Raw genomic sequence first — 16,976 nt, 5'->3', positions numbered from 1 at the left:
TCCTCGGCTGGATTCTCTTCTTCAAGGCCGCCTCTCTCAGTTAATAGGCTTCCCAGCGAGACGGACCTGCCATCAACCTGCATGGGGGAGCTGAGAGTTTTAACCCTTTGGTCACTTCCACTTTTCTGTTCATGCCCACGTTCTGCGCCAGCTCAAGGGAAAACAGCACCAGGTAGGGATCGGGGCTCCGGTCGTGTCTTTCCCTCACATCCCTAGCTTTCTTGCCTGCAAGAGAGGGGTCTACAGTGTATCGGGACAGGTAGTCAGCATTGAGTTGGTCTTTGCCCTTCCTGTGATGTGTAATAAATCTGAAGGGTTGGAGCGCTAAGAACCACTTCAAAACTCTGTTGCTGTGCCCTTGATTTTTAGCCAGCCATTCTAGTGGGGCATGATCTGTATACAAAGTGAACTCTCTACCTTCCAGATAGTACCACAATGTTTCAACAGCTCATTTTATAGCCAAGGCCTCTTTTTCTATGACAGAATATCTGCTTTCTCTAGGAAATAATTTTCGGCTAATGAATAGTAGGGGTCTTTCCTGGCCTTGTGAATCATGCTGGGATAACACCGCGCCCAGACCATGATCGGAAACATCAGTTTGTAGTATGTAGCATTTGTCATAGTCAGGACTTAAAAGAACAGGCTGAGTAGTGAGTGCTCATTTTAACTGGTTAAACGCCTGTAGGACCTTGTGGGAGGGATGTCTAAGTTCCTTTTCCGTCTTTGCATTCTTCTTGAGGAGATCGGTTAGTGGGGTCGCGATCTCTGAAAAAGAAGGGATGACCCTTTGATAATACACAAGAAGGCACTGAGGCCTTTCCTATTTTGGGGGTAGGGTAACCTAGCTATGGCTGCCACTTTCACTTCTTGAGGCTTAATGAAGTCTTCTCCTAGGAGATACCCTAAGCACTTTACTGATCGAGCGGCTAGACTGCTTTTAGCTGGATTTATGGTAAGGCCGCTTTTTTCTAGGGAGTTAACCACAGCTTCCAAATGCATTAGGTGTTGTCCCCACGAATCGCTATAGATGACTAAATCATCATAATAAGTTGGCTGCAAAGGCTTGATGTGGGTTAAGAACGAGATTCATAAGCCTTTGGAAGGTAGCTGGGGCACCATGTAAACCAAATGGAAGAACCTTGAAGAGGTATAACCTTCCGGGAGTAGAAAAGGCATTTTTGTCTCTATCTTCCTTTCTTAAATGTACCTGCCAGTACCCCTTGCGTGGATCTAGAGAGCTGATGTACTGAGCTCTCCCCAACCTTTCAATCATCTTGTCTACCCTGGGTAAGGGGTAGGCGTCAAACTGGGATATTTTGTTGACTTCTCTAAAGTCGATACAAAATCTTACAGAGCCATCAGGTTCCGGAACGATAACAATAGCAAGCTCCACTCACTGGTTAAGGGTTCTATGATACACATATTCAGCATTTGCTGGACTTCCTTTTCAACCGCCTCCCTCCGGGATGTGGGTATACGATATGGTCGCAACCGCACGACCCTCTGTGGCTCGGTTTGGGTGGCATGTTCAATCAACGAGGTTCTCACCGGCTTGAGGGAGAATACATTCTGAAGGGGGGATGGATAAGTACTCAACTCTCATCGCTGTTCTCTGGGTAGATCGGGATCTATACATTGTTGTAATAAGGAGTCGTTGTTGTCTACTATCGACATTAAAGTCGGTCTGCTCCCTTCCCATCTTTTTATCAGATTGATGTGATATATCTGGGTGTTCTTTTTATTCCCTGGATCTAGCTCGAGACGATATGCAACAGGAGCTACCTGATCAAGAACTTTATATGTGCCTTGCAACTGACCCAATAGCTTATGGCTGCTGCTGCTCTGCGCTGTTGTTTGTTGAATAAAATAATCTGCAACAGGACCTGATTGGGAAACTTCTTTATATCCAATTACAAAAAAAAGGGAAAACAAAGGACACTCCAAACTACTATTCATGTTGCTGAGGTTGTGACTAAAACCTTTGGATTATAGTGACTCTACTTGGGTGTGCTCAGGTGTATTTTGACTTTGTACGTTGCCTTGGGACTCGTCCCATGGTTGTTTATACCCTGATGGGTGGGTATTGTTGACACCGTGACAGCACCTCTATATGCGATTCGAAATATATATGTACATTTGTGTGTTTTACTGTATTCGTGGATGTGCAGATCATATATGCAAAAACCCATGTCTTTTGTGATTGTAGCTTATGGTCAGAGGTAGGTCTCATTATCAGTACCCAATCTCCTATGTTTAAGGTGCGTTCTTTTGTGTTTTTTTTCCCTATTGTTTCCTTTGGGCTTCCTGGGCTTGTTCTAAGTGGTCTTTAACTATACTCCGTATTTTATGCAGGCATGATTTTAACCCTGAATATATATTCAGGAAGGGGTTTAGCCCCTTCTGGTTCTTTTTCCCACTCCTCCCTCATCATGTCAAGCAGGGTACGTGGCTGCCACTCATACAGTTATTCAAATGGGGAATACCCTGTGCTTTTCTGCTGTTTGCATCGGAGAGCAAACAAGGCTAAGGGTAGCATGTCCTCCCAATTCCTAGCTTCGATATTGAGCAGTTTGTTTAGTGTGATCTTTAGAGTGGCGTTGTATCCCTCCAACAGCCCATCCATTTGGGGGTGGTATGCTGCAGTACGTATCTGTTTTATACCTAGTTGGTGACATACTTTCTTCCGTAACCGAGAGACAAAGGGAGTTCCCAGGTCTGTTAAAATATCTTTTGGGAATCCGACCCTCGAAAACATATTAATCATCGGCCTTGTGATCTGTGTTGCGTTAGGTTGTCGTAGGGCTACAGCCTCGGGAAACCGGGTAGTATAATCAACTAAGACCAAAACAAATTGACATCCACTACGGGAAGGAGGGAGAGATCCTATGATGTCCATCCCAACTCTGGAAAAAGGCTTGTCTATTATCAGTAGGGGCCTCAAGGGGACCTTGCTAGGTTGTCTTTGGATATTCTTCTGACATATTGGGCACTCCCTACAGTACATTTGGGCCTGATGGTAGACACCAGGCCAGTAAAAGTTCTCTAGGATGGCTTTCTACATTTTTTCTCCCCCAAAATGGCCTCCTAACAAATGGCTGTGGGCAAGGAACAAAACTTGTTCTTGATACTGCTGGGGAACCAACGATTGTGGGGATTGACCTTGCCCACCTTTACGGTACAGTAGCCCTTACCTTTCCAAGGAGTGGGGACCTACTTGATTAGGATCTTCCTGAGTAGATGATCTTTTCCATGCTTCTCGCAGACTTGGGTCTTCTCTCTTTGCTACCCAGCGAGTCTTGGGCTTCAAATTCTTAAGGAAGCCCTGACATCTCAGGTGGCTTGTCAGAGGCAGGTAATCAATCTGCAGCATCTAAAGGGGCTATAAGTCTGCCTTTAAAAGCTGATCCTCGCAGGCGCCTCGCTGGATTGCGCTCTTCTGAGCAGTCAAGGAAACCGGGAACAGGCCTAGGCAATTATAAAACTCTGAAATTATGAACATTTCACACATCATGGCAACCCGAAACCTTGGGTGCAGGTAATGCTCTCCAATTACAGTGGGGTAGGAGGAAGCTCTGTTGAATTACACTGATGAAGTACTGCTGTGAAAAAATGAAATCATTCCTACGAAGCTTCAGACCAGGATAGGAATCAAGATACGTCGTAACCTCATAAACACATGACACTTCTGGCGGAAGGGGAGGGATGTATAACCAATAGTATTTAGATGATTGGTGGAATACACAGGACTTTCATTGGTTCTTCTTTCTGTTTACCCAGTGGTAAAGGTAGTTTATGGTGACTGGCTGCTTGTTAATTAAAGCAAGAAAATAAAACATAATATGGGCCATGCCGTCTGATAATTTCAAAACGTTCTTTTAATAATGCTAGGAAACGTATTATCTCTAGCTTCTTGAGCACTAAATCCAGTCTTCTTTTACTAAATTACTTACTTACCTTATGTAAAGTTGCCAGTTGCGTGTCACACATAGCTGCCAAGGTTTCAGATTGCTAAGTGTGACATTTTCATAATTTCAGAGTAATTATGAGTGACATTTCGACGACTATGAGTGACACTTCCTTGCGAACAAAATCAAGCAATGAAGATGAGGGAAACATAAAAATATTAGAAATTACACCCATTTGAGCAACGAGAAACTCTAAGATCTTACAACTGCAGAAAAGCACCAGATAATAAAGGGCACTAACTTAGTGCTCTTGTAAACTGAGCTCACGGTTTAACAAATGTATAACCATGATACAGCCTGGAAGACAGTGACTGCAATTAATGCAGACGAGCTGTAACTTTACTTATAGTAGAGGCTGATTGATGACACGCTGCGCTCTTCCAAAGCAAAACATAAAAAGCAATGAAAACAAAGTTATTCATTCATATAAGGATTATATTTCAATTTTCAATTTTATTTATTATGATTTGGCACTCCGAAGAGGGCCACATAAACAAAATACACAAATACGAATACATATTCCCAAAAAATAAAAATTGCAGCACTCTCTGCTGAGAAAGACAGACTAGGACACAGACCTCCACATTTCATCAATAAATAGCTAAAAAACCTTTAAAAAAGTTAAAAATGTTGAAGCAAAACATTTCATTAGGAGGGGTAAATAAAGCCTGCAGAAAAGAGTTCATATCCAGGATACCCAATTGCAAACATGTAGATCTTAACCATTTTAAACGAAGAGGACGCAATACCGGACATATAAACAATACATGATTACGATCCTGTGCAGACATATTACATAAGTTACATAAAGGGGAGGACCCATACCATTTTGCTAAAAGAGTGTTAAGTGGCAATAGATCCTGCCTCAAGAGGAACCAAAATCTCCGAATACCACGAGGTAAATTCCAAATAACATAAGGTTGGACAAACTTCCTTAGGTATGAATTAGTCAGATGCACACCTCCCTTCTTAGCTTCCATGGACTTCCTGTCCAACATAAAACAAAGAGTCCAGGAAGTCTGTTTCAGAAGAGATTTTAGCTGGGAGGGAGAGATAACAAAAATAGAGCTCTCATCTAATTCAAGAAGAGCTACAGCCTTTCTGAAGTTTTTAACAATTTGAGAGTACTCTTTAAAACTTCCCAACAATTCCCCCCTGAGAAGGGATCTCAGAGTCCCCTTTTCACCTCTGGCGAGGCAGGCAACCCATCGTACTAAAGCAACTAGGCCCTGCACCCAACAGCTGCGAAGACCAAACTCAAGTCTGCACGAAGCTACAGTACAAGCAGAATTAAGAGAGGTTATAGACCTTAATAATTTTCCTTCAACCGTCTGTAGAAAACCCCAATGCTTTAAATCGACCACTTCTATTCCATACAAAAGAGTTGATGGAATTTTTGCCCTATAAACCTCAAGAAAACAAGCAAAGTGTCTTCTCCCTGTAGCGGAATTAAGAGCACTCAAACTTTTACCTTGGGACAGGGCTTTACGAGAATTGTTATCGATATGAGGTTTCTCACTCAGGTTTGCAGAAATTATTTTTCCTAAAAAGGTATATGTTTTAACCACCTCCAATTTCTGACCACCGACAGACCAGCCAAAGTTCTCAGATTTGGATTTTTTCCTCCCTGTAATGCACATAATTTTACTTTTTGTGGCATTTATCCTCATGAAGTGGGACTCTGCAAAATGATGTAAAGCCTGCAGACGATTAGCTAAGCCTTTAGGAGTTAAATCTAGGATAAGAATATCGTCTGCATATAAAAGGCAGGAAATAGAAGAGCCCCCCACTACCGGGGCTATGCCAACACAAGATGTAAGCAAAGCTGGAAGCTCAGCAATATACAGGGAGAACAATAGTGGTGCCAGAAGACAACCCTGTTTTAATCCATTAATAGATGGTATGGCCCGTGATAAGCCCCTTTCTCCACCCTGAAGGACTCGACACCAAGTGTCAGTATGTAAGGCTCGGACTAGATCTAATAGAGGTGGGGGCATACCCAAAGTTGCTAACTTTCTCCACAGCAAAAGACAATCTACTTTGTCGAATGCTGTGGAGAACTCAATAAAAGCTGCATACACTCCTCCTCCCCGAACTCTTACATATTTATCCAAAATAACCTGTAGTGCTGTAAGGTTATCCAAAGTGCCATGCTCCTTACGGAAACTGGTTTGTTCGAGGGGTAATATCTGATTCCCCTCAACCCACTCAGTAATTAGGGATAGGAGACATTTGGAAAAAACTTTTCCAATAGCATCAAGAAGAGCTATCTGGCGATAGTTCATTGGCTTATCCCTATCGCCTTTCTTGAATAAAGGAACCAAAATGCTCCCTTTCCAGGAAGAAGGCACAGTTTTACTAAGGAAGGACGCTCTAAATAAAGGAAAAAGTATCTTGCTCCATAGAACAGGGTTTAACTTCAATATTGAAATAGGAAGTTCATCAGGGCCCATTGCTCCAGAGGAACGCATATCTATAATAGCTCTTTCAATGGTTTTCTCTGAGGGAACTTCAATGGGAAATTCAACGTCTCCAATGGCGCTAATGGGTCGCTCACTTTCCAGAACTACACCATTCCCGGCATAAAGGTTGGAAATAAAGGAGATCCATGACGATTCAGCAATAGGAATAGGGAGAGGCCTAACTCTGACTCCACAACCTTCACCAATAAGGGACCAAAATTGTCTGACTTTGCCATGGGAGACAGCCTCCCGTAGACTTATCCAAAGAGAGTCCTCTTTTTCTTTTTTTAGTTTCTTCCTAATTTTACTTCTCCGTCTTTTTAACAAATATATTTTATTTTTTATTTCAATGGATCTGCACAGGAATTGCTCCCGCACTAATCTATTTATTTCCCTATTTAACGGGATAATTGAACTAGGAACATGGGTCCTTTTTTTGAAGGAGGTGGATTTTTTAGCAACACGAGTAACCTCCTTCATAAAGTTCTCAAAAAAAATCAATTCAGAACCCTGCCAATCATTCAATTCTGAAATAGTTTTGCCTAAAATACACTCCAGGCCCTTCTTGGCTTTAAAATTCCAAAAACATTTTCCAGAGTCCTTATGAAAATTAACTATATCACTATTAAGGGACCAAGAATCGGAATCTGGAAAAAATAAAGAAAAGTTTATAGTAATCACATTATGGTCACTAAAAGAAGTCGGTGAAACCACCAAATCTTTCACTAGGGAAAAGATATCATAATCAGTAATTACATAATCCAGAATTGACTGGCTTTGAGAGGTTCTATGAGTGTATTTTGCAGGGACGTCAGAGGGGAGTCTACCGTTCACTATTATCCCCTCAGCGGCAGAAAGTTCTTCCAGCAGCAGCTTCCCTCTCTTATTAGTTTTAATTTTATTAGGGAAAAGAATCTGAGGGATATAATATGCTTCTTCTTTGCATTTATTGCTAAATAACTCTAAACTGGAGTTAGAGACCTTACAATTAAGGTCACCTACTAACAACACCTGGGGGGGCGGATCTAGCGCTTTAATCTGTTTGATATATGAAAAGACTTGCTTCAATAGGGAATTAAAACGTTCATACGGGGGAATATAAACATTTATTATTACCAAAGAGTTACTGTTACCCCTGCTGATAGAAGAGCGGAGGGTCACCGCCTGGAAAAGGTTACTTGGGTCAACATAATGTGTAAAATTCCAATTTAATCTATTCGACAAAAGGCACGCGATTCCCCCTTTTGCGTGCCCTTTCTTAGAAGGCAAAGCCATTGCCTCAAGAACAACATAATCTCTCCCTCCGCACAATCTACTGACACACCAAGTCTCTTGGATGCAAATAATGCTAGCTTTTAAAGAAAATAAGTATTGTAATTTCTCGGGACTATTATTTATCCCGGCAGCATTCCAAGAGATAACTGTTAAATTATTGCTAAAGGTGTCGAAAGAGCTTAGGATTGTTTAAAGATTTAGTTGCCAAAGCACCAGGCAACCAGTTCCACAGTAGGTTATCTTCTATTGGGGGAATATTCTGAGTTAATGGAACAGGCTTGACTTGCGTCACCAGACGTATATTTTTCGAGACCGAGATTTTTAAATCATCAGTTAAGGTAGGAAGATTGTCTTGGAGAATACCCTGCTGAGAGGATCTATTCTGAGGAAAGCTAATTCTCTCAGAGGGTAGAACAGGTAATACGTCAATTCCCCTACACTGAAAACTCTCAGCCTGTTGCAAAATAAGATTAACTATAAGTTTGGAATAAAACTTGACCCTAATAAAGGGTGCGGTGACTGATCCTGATATAACGACTAGATCAATATCGTTAGATTGAATTAATTTAAGGCTCTCTATATCCTTAAAATATTTGAGTAGCCATGCTCTATTTAAAGGTAAATCTGAGTCAAATAACGATAAAAAATCAATAGTCAAGGTGTCTACAAAAACTTGTGATATTTTTGTAGGTCGATAATGCGGCCATACCGCACCGCCACCCGGGGCATGAAAAGCAGGGGCGGAAGGATCAAGAGGTGCAGACAACGAGGGGATCAACCTGGGCAACTCTACCACTGGGTGAGAAATTGCCGACCCTCCTGCGTCCAATTGGGGGCCAATCCCGGGAGAGGCTGGACAATCAGGGGGGATTTCTATGCCCAATACTGAGGGCTCCAAAGTGTCACCCACAATTGTATATCATGTCATAATGCATACTAGAACGTGTGCCTTTTATTTTGAAATCCAATAAATGTAGTATTAGTGGAGAATGCTTGCCTGATATATTTAGCTAAAGGTGACTATGTCCATTATATTTTGAAAAAGTATACATGATAATATGTCCAATTATAAACTGATTCCTGCTAAATAAATCAGTGCTATTCTCATCTTTGTTGCTCTGCTCTCTGGCTATTTCCTGGCCCTTTTCATCTTGCACTGTTTGTCTCTTTTCAGTTGTCAGTGTTTTGCTTACAATGTGTCTACTTCTCTTCATTTGTCCCATATATTTAACTGCCTGTTTCTCCCCTGCCCCATGTCTCATCCTCATTGCTGCTCAGCACCTCCTTTCCCTTGCTCTATTTTCTCTCCCAAGCCTCACCCTTTTCCCTCTCAGCTTCCCCCTTTCTCTCTCCAATACCTCTGCAACCGTCCATGCTCTCCCCTGCCTTATTATACAAGTATGCTCTTCCTATCTTGACTTGTCTCTCTTTGTCTTAGTGTCTTGTCACAGCCTCATGAAAAATGAGGTAGGGGCATTCACTCCCTCACCCATCCGGCCGTGCTCTGTGACATGAAACTCTCTGGTGTCAATGGTGTCGCATTCAGGCAGTGAAACTCTCAGCATTGGAATATTAGGGTGGGATGTCCCCAGAAACCTATGACTCCCTAGCATGTCATGGCCGTTTACACACATCGAGTACGGTCAGAGCAGACAGCATGTGAGTATGTGCCTGCCATGTCTAGGGCCCTCTCAGGACTGGAGGCCACTGCAGCTGGCACCACCCACTGCAGCTTTGGGCGCTGCCAATGATAGTAATAACACAATTACCATACCACTCCGACAAGTGTGACAATTGGTACGATTACAGGCCCCCAAAGCTATAAGAATGGCTCGGTAACAGTAATTTTAAATGTATATTGAATGAATAACTAATTGTTGTTGTGATTATCTTAAAATTAGCCAGAAAGCGCCACCTTATGGCAGACTGTCACAAGCACCCCCGACTGACAATTTTCCCAGTGCCGAGCACCTGGCTCAAATGAAGCAAGCACTGCGCCCTACAGACATTAAATGTATATGTGAAGGGCTTGGTGTGTTCGCTTTTCTGGCAGCACATAAATGAACTCTGATTACCTCTGTGTTGGTGAATGAGCTGTATACTACATAAAGTAGAGAGAGTCGCGTGCACCTCAGAAACCATGACAGGTTGTGCTGGCTCAGTGCAGTGCTGAGCACCAGTTTTTTGCGTCTGAGGTGTGTAAAGTTCATAAATGTAATCAGAATTTCTCTGAGTTAGTACGTGAGCTCTAGGCAGCATTACATGGAAAGGAATCTGCAGCTCTGTTTTTCGGAGCTGTACTGTATGCAGCTCATGCACTAACTCTGAAAATCTCCTACATAATCGACATGCTGAACCGAGGGAAATTTTAGGACAACACGCGCACTGACCCCATCTGCATCTCTCCTCCGCTCTAATGACGTCATGATACTGCCCCGGATGACGTGACAAACGCGAACGCAGTTGGTGAATTCTGCGTTGCCACCTTCATAAAACGCACTCCTCTGGAAAAGAAAAGTTAGCTTGAAAGTTTCTTTTCTCGCTCAGGGTGGATACGGTCCACCTCACATGCGACTGACTTCCCGACACCTGACCTCTCTACTCTGTCGGTGTGTCAGTTTTACCGGTTTAGTGAACTCTCTAGCTATTTCCCTGGAGCCCACTCGGAGATCATTCCCCAGTGGAGCAGGACGTGAGTTTATGTTTGTAGGTTGGCATGGCAGGACGGAGCCTCGGCAAGTACAGCTCTATAGGGCACGTCAAATAAATGAGCAATTAACAATCACTGGGGACCAGAGGTGGAATGCAAAAAGGGCACTGTGCAGAGCAGCACAGACGTCGGACGCACGCAGGCCTGGCAGCAGGACGGCCTTCTGATTTTGTTGCTGGGGGCCGATTTTTAAAAAATCGGCCCCAGTAACAAAACCGGCCCCCTGTAAGGAAACCGGCCCTCACCCTTTCCGGGATTGCCCGGTGCCGGTATTACCAGTCCGGCCCTGCGTACAGGTACAGACGGGGAATTTGTCAGCAATATAATGGTCTCTGTTTACTTATCGGGGGTTCTTGGTGGACTTTGGCAGAGCTCCTCGGGAAGGTCTCCACGGGGCGTCTTCTCGTCCCCTCTGGGTTTCCTGTGCCCTACTATAGGCGCTGGCGATCTCTATGGCTCTTTCAAGGGTTAATTGGGGTTGTTGTCTGACCCACTTTTGTATGGGAGGGTGCAGGGATGATAGATATTGTTCCAGGTATACTTTTTCCATAATCTCTTCCTTTGTAGAGGTTTTAGGTTGTAACCAGCAAGCCGTCATATCCCGAACACGATAGTACAAGGCTCTAGGTGTCTCTTTGGGTCCTTCCTTGTTTTGGCGTAGACGGATCCTATATGTCTCCTTGTCCACTCCCAACCATTCCAAAATACTTTTCTTGACCTCCTCATATGGTGTTAACCCAAGCGGGTTGGCTGCCTGATAAGCGTCCTGGAAGTCACCTGTAAGGAGTGGTCCCAGATATTGTCCCCACTAATCAGATGGCAAGGAGGCAGCTCTTGCCATTTGCTCGAAATTGGAGAAGAAGAAATCTGGGTCCTCCCCAGTAACATATTTTCGTAATACAACTGACGGGACAGTGGCTTGGCTTTGTGGTTGCCCAAGGTGTCTGCTAGTTTCTGGACCATGGTTTCTTGTGTTTGGTTTTGCTCGGTCAGAGTCTTGTGTAACCTTCGTGATCTCCCTCGGCTGCGACAAGGAACCTTTCCATAATCTGTCCCAGCTTTTCTTTTTTTTTTTTTAAAAACCTTTATTCATCAAAAAATAAGGACACAGCTATTCAGCCGACAACCCGGAGGTACGGCAGCTTCAAGAGAGCAATACAAAGAAGCATCCACAGTACATAAAAAGGAGAAACAAAAAGGTTCTATTTTAAATAAACACAAACACAAACCAAACCCAAGCAAGGCGAAGTACACTGAATACACCTGGTGATTGCCCCTCAGGGGAGGCCGGACCCCCTTCGTCTATCAGTCACAGCGCTGTGATAAGAGGAAAAAGGTTAAAAGCAGAGGCCCAAGAAGTCAATTAACAATCAAAACATATGTACAGAGCTGGAAAGAAAGCTAAGGAGAGAGCTGCTCCTCGGGGGGATCCAGATCAGGGGCAAGGCATATGCCCCCCCTATATTGGTTCCACCGCCCCAAATGGCATGCCACTTCCGAGGGCGCCCTCTAGCGCAATATACCGTCTTTTCCCTGAACATATTCCAGTCCATGTTTTCCTTCCACGCAGCCAATGTGGGGGGTCCCGCGGAGCCCCACAGGCGCGCGATGTCTCGCTAAGCCACCATGTTACCCAGAGTCACCCACTGGGTCTGTGCCTCATCGTGATCAGCAGGCCCCCAAACGTTCAGGAGACAACACCGCGCGTCCGGCTGCATAACAATGCCCGTCACCTCCCCCATTACCGCATGGACTCTCCTCCAGAATTCCATGATGACGCCACATTCCCAAATGATATGCAGGAAGGTACCCACCATACCACAGCCCCTCCTACATAAGCCCTCCTCAGAAAATCCCATATGAACCAACCTTGGCCCCGTAACATAGACTCTGTGGAGTATTTTGAGCTGCACCAGCCGCAGACGCGACGGGATCGCAACCTCCTTAGGAGAGGAAACCGCAGACTGCCAGTCCTCGTCATCCAGCTCAAGTCCGTCCCTAATCCATTGATCCCGCAGCCCCAATAGCAGGTCAGCCCGAACATTAATCAATTTCTTATAGATAAGAGAGATCGTACTCTCCGGCATATGGCCATCGAGGATCCGGTCCTCCAATGGAGAGGATTCAGGCACCTTCTCACCTTCTACGAGAACTGACCGCAGGGCATGACGCACCTGAACATAGCGGAAAAACTCAGATTTCCCCAACTCATACTCCTTCTGCAGCTCTTCAAAGGACTTCACCCTCCCCTTGATCAGCAAATCTCCAACCCTGGAGATACCGATCAAGTCCCATTTCTCAAAACCTTTGGTATGCCAAAGCTTCCCTAGTTTGTCAGACTCAAACAACGGGGTAGCAAGGGTGAGCCTATCCTTCCAGCCCAGCGAGTCAGTCGCCAACTTCCACACCCGCACCGCCACCCCCGTGGGCCCTGTGAGGGACGAGTCCAGCGATCTCGAGTACAACGCTCGGTGATAATTACCGCCGCGCAACAACCATCGGTCCATGGCGTAGCCGGGGCTGAGAGCCGGACCATAGAAACCATGATTAATCGCGCTCAACTGGGTGGCCCAGTAATAGCGTAGAATGTCCGGAAGCGCAATACCCCCGTCGTACCACGGAAGCGTCAACTTAGCAATCGCAATGCGCGGCCGCCCATCCCACAACAACGATCGTTGGAGGCTCTCAACCTCCCGAAAGTAACTGGCCAGTACCCAGTCAAGAGTATTCTGCAAGGCGTAGAGGAACCGAGGAAGAGACATCATTTTGAACAAAGCGGCGCGTCCGAGGAGGGAGACCGGCATCCTCCGCCAGGCCGCAACATCCCGCCGCAAACGCGCCAGGGGAGGGAGCAGGCTCCTCTCATACCGCAAAGTGGAGTCAGTGGAGATAAAAATCCCCAGGTACACGAAGCCCTGCTGGGCGATCTGAATCGAACAAGTTCGCGGGACAGGTGGGACGTCGCCGCTCAGAACATACAAATATGATTTACTCCAATTGATGACGAGACCAGAGTTCTTACCAAAAGATATCAGAACGTCACAAACCACTATAAGCGAGTTCTTGGGCGAGGCGAGATATAACAGGATGTCATCGGCATAGAGCGAAATACGGTCCTCGTGATCAGGCGACCATCTAAGTCCACGTATATCCGGGTGCCAGCGTATCCACGCCGCCAGCGGCTCGAGGGCAAGGGCGAACAACAAAGGCGACAGGGGGCAACCCTGCCGGGTGCCCCTCCCAAGCTGGAACGGAGTCGGCGCTCGCCCATTTACCACAACACTCGCAAGAGGACCCTCATAAAGCAACCTCACCCAGCTCACAAAACCAGGGCCAAAGCCGAACTTGGCAAGCACCGCCCACAGGTATGCCCATTCCACCGTATCAAACGCCATCGTGGCATCAAGAGACGCCACAATAGCTGGTTCACGCAGCGTGCTCGCCCTGGCAATTACTCCATGAAGTCGCCTAAGGTTTAACGCAGTGTTACGGTGTGGAATAAAACCCGATTGATCCGGATGGATCAGGTCTCCAAGTACCCTGACCAAGCGGCCCGCAAGGATTTTAGCCAGAATTTTCGGCTCAGCATTAAGGAGTGATATCGGCCGATAGGAGGCACACTTATCCCGGGGTTTACCATCCTTATGGATCACAACAATCGTCGCCAGTCGCTGGTCCAACGGAAGGGACCCACTCCCCCGCGCCTCCACAAACATGGCGCGCAGGTGAGGAGCGACCCTATCCGGAAACAGCTTATACAAGTCAATCGGCAAACCATTTGGGCCTGAGGCCTTGCCCGAGTGCAGCGGGCGGATAGCACCCGCCACCTCATCAACCGTTATATCTCCATCGAGGTCATCTCTATCTACGTCAGAAAGGCAGGGCAGAGCGATGTCACGCAGGAGGTCACGCGAATCCTCAGTTGGCCTATCCGAAACCGAAGTGTAAACCATACGGAAATAATCCGAAAAACACTGTACTATACCCTCGGGATCAACAACCACCTCTCCCCCCTCTCTCGTCAGCTCCGGCACTACTCTATTAACACGTTCTTTTTTGTCCAGCCACGCTAGGAGTTTCCCGGCCTTATCGCCAACATCATACAAGCGACCCTGCTGTTCCCTACCGAGGGTCTTGGCGGCATTTGTCACCAGGTCCCTATATTCCACTTGCTTCAAGCTCAGATCATGCAGTGAGGCCGCTGTAACCTCCCCCTCCAGGGCCACCTCTAAAGCCGCGATCTCATCCTCAACCTGCATAACCTCGCCATCTCTCCGTCGCTTGGCGGCCACTACCAAGGAGAGGGCCTCCCCCCTCAACACGGTCTTAAATGCTTCCCACAACGACACAGCCGAGTCAACGGAACCCTGATTGTCCTTAAAATAGTGATCAACTGTCTTCAGCAGCGCACTACGCATCTTGGGATCGCGGAAGTACCAGGGGTTAATAGGAGCAACCCTGCCCCCTCCCTCGCGGCCGACATCCAGCTGGACCCACACTGGCGAATGATCAGATATGCCCCGCGCCATATGCCTAGCCTCAGATACCAATGAGGTGTGCGCAGCCAGAGTGAGCAGATAATCAATCCGGGAGAGACTACCATGCGCCCCGGAGTGGAAGATATATTGGCTCTGTGTGGGGTGCCGGAGCCTCCAGCAGTCTACCAAACCGAATGTATCTATAAAGTCTGGAAGCCACTTCTGAGCCCCCCCGGTGTCCCTGGGCGGGTACCTATCCAGCAACCCAGAGCCGACAGCATTAAAGTCTCCCCCCACCACTAGCATACCCTCCGGGAGGTCCAACAAGGCCCTGCCCAGATCTGCAAACATGGAGGCCTGCAGGGCAGGAGGGACATAAACCGAAACCAACACCAACGTTCTTCCCTCCCACCTCCCCGCCACCGCCACAAACCTCCCCCTATCATCAACAATGTTGGAGTCCACCTCGAAAGGTAGTGAAGCTCTAACTAGGATACCCACACCCCTGGAGCCTGAGGAGAATCCCGAGTGAGCGATGAATTTGTAATACGATCTCCCAAGCCATTAACATTCCAGCTAATAATATTGAAGCCCCTACCCCCCATCCCCACACACAAAGAGGCCATCCCCACACCCGAAGTGCCACCAGTAAACAACCCTGACAAACATTACTACGCCTTGCAAAAACAAACCCCCCAACAACAACCCCAAAATCCCAACTCCACTCCCCACCCTGCACCCCTGCTGCAGCTTACAAAGCCCCCCCAACTTGCAGTGTGCCTGTCGCCCTACCATAACGCAAAACTACAAAAAGTACCCTGAGGGAGGAAAGAGCTCCCATCTTCCTCCCGCAACCCTCCGTATTACTGCAATCAGCTCAAGTCATTGTCCGGAACCAAAGCAAGTCAGACTGGCCCCAAAGGCATCAACCCTGCCCATCCCGGTCACCCTCCATGTCTGTGGCAGCATCCCCGCCAGTCCGTCGTTGGGGTAAAGCGTCCATTCAGTCTCCGGCCATAGCAGGCGACTCAAAGAAGAAAGTCCGGTCCTCATACACCACACGTAATCTGGCAGGGAAAAGCATAGCATACTTCAGGTCCCGCTCCCGAAGACATCTCTTCACCCCCAGGAAACTCTGCCTTTGCTTTTGCACCAGCTGGGTGAAGTCCGGATAGAAACTCACTGATGCGTTCTGATAAGGGACCGGGCCCGTCACCCGCGATGCTTGCAGGATAGCGTCCCGATCTCGGAAGTGAAAGAGCCGGGCGACAATCGGTCTCGGAGGGGCTCCCGCTCTGGGCCTCCCGCCAGGAACTCTGTGAGCCCGCTCGACTGCAAAAAAATTTCCAAGGCCCTTAGGCTTCAGATGGTTAAGCACCAAGTCCTCCACGAGCAGATCCGCGGAGATCTCGTCCGAGGATTCCGGGACCCCAGTAATGCGCACGTTGTTACGCCTGGCCCGGCCCTCAAAGTCCTCCAGCCGGCGGGCGGAGAGGTCGTTCTCGGCCCGCAGCTTACGAACTTCGGTCTGAAGTTCCGAGACATCATCAGCGAGGCCTGTGGTCTTGAGATCAAGGGATTTAACCCGCTCATTAGTTTTGCCCAAATCCGCGCGGATCAGGTTGACATCTACCAAGATAGTATCCACTTTATGCGCCAGGGCATCAAACTGTCTCCCAATCGAGGCCTGCATCCCCTCGAGCGCATCCATGACATCCTGCAACGAGAGCTCCGAGGTCGGGGATGAGGCAGCCTTCTGTACGTCCAGCGACTGGCCCGAACCACCAGGCGATCCCTTCTGCTGGGCATAGCGATCCATATTATTGGATTTGGTATAGGCTCCCCGCCTGGTAGCCTTGGGTTTCAGCCTATCCACCTCTGCTTTACCCGACATATCTGGCACCGAGCAACCCGGTGCAAGGAGACGACCCTCTCTCAGTCAGAGGGAACAGGAGAAACCAGATCTGCAATAACCAGGCAGAGTAGGGCGCAAGGCGTCCAGAGGATAATAAAGCATCTGAAGACACTCCCGGGACAAGGCAAACAAAGGTCGAGAAAGTGAAAGTGAAAGTACGGCGTTCTCCGT

This window comes from Triturus cristatus, chromosome 5_1 (assembly GCF_964204655.1).
Source record: "Triturus cristatus chromosome 5_1, aTriCri1.1, whole genome shotgun sequence".
Classification (NCBI taxonomy): domain Eukaryota; kingdom Metazoa; phylum Chordata; class Amphibia; order Caudata; family Salamandridae; genus Triturus; species Triturus cristatus.
This window is presented reverse-complemented; position numbering follows the sequence as displayed.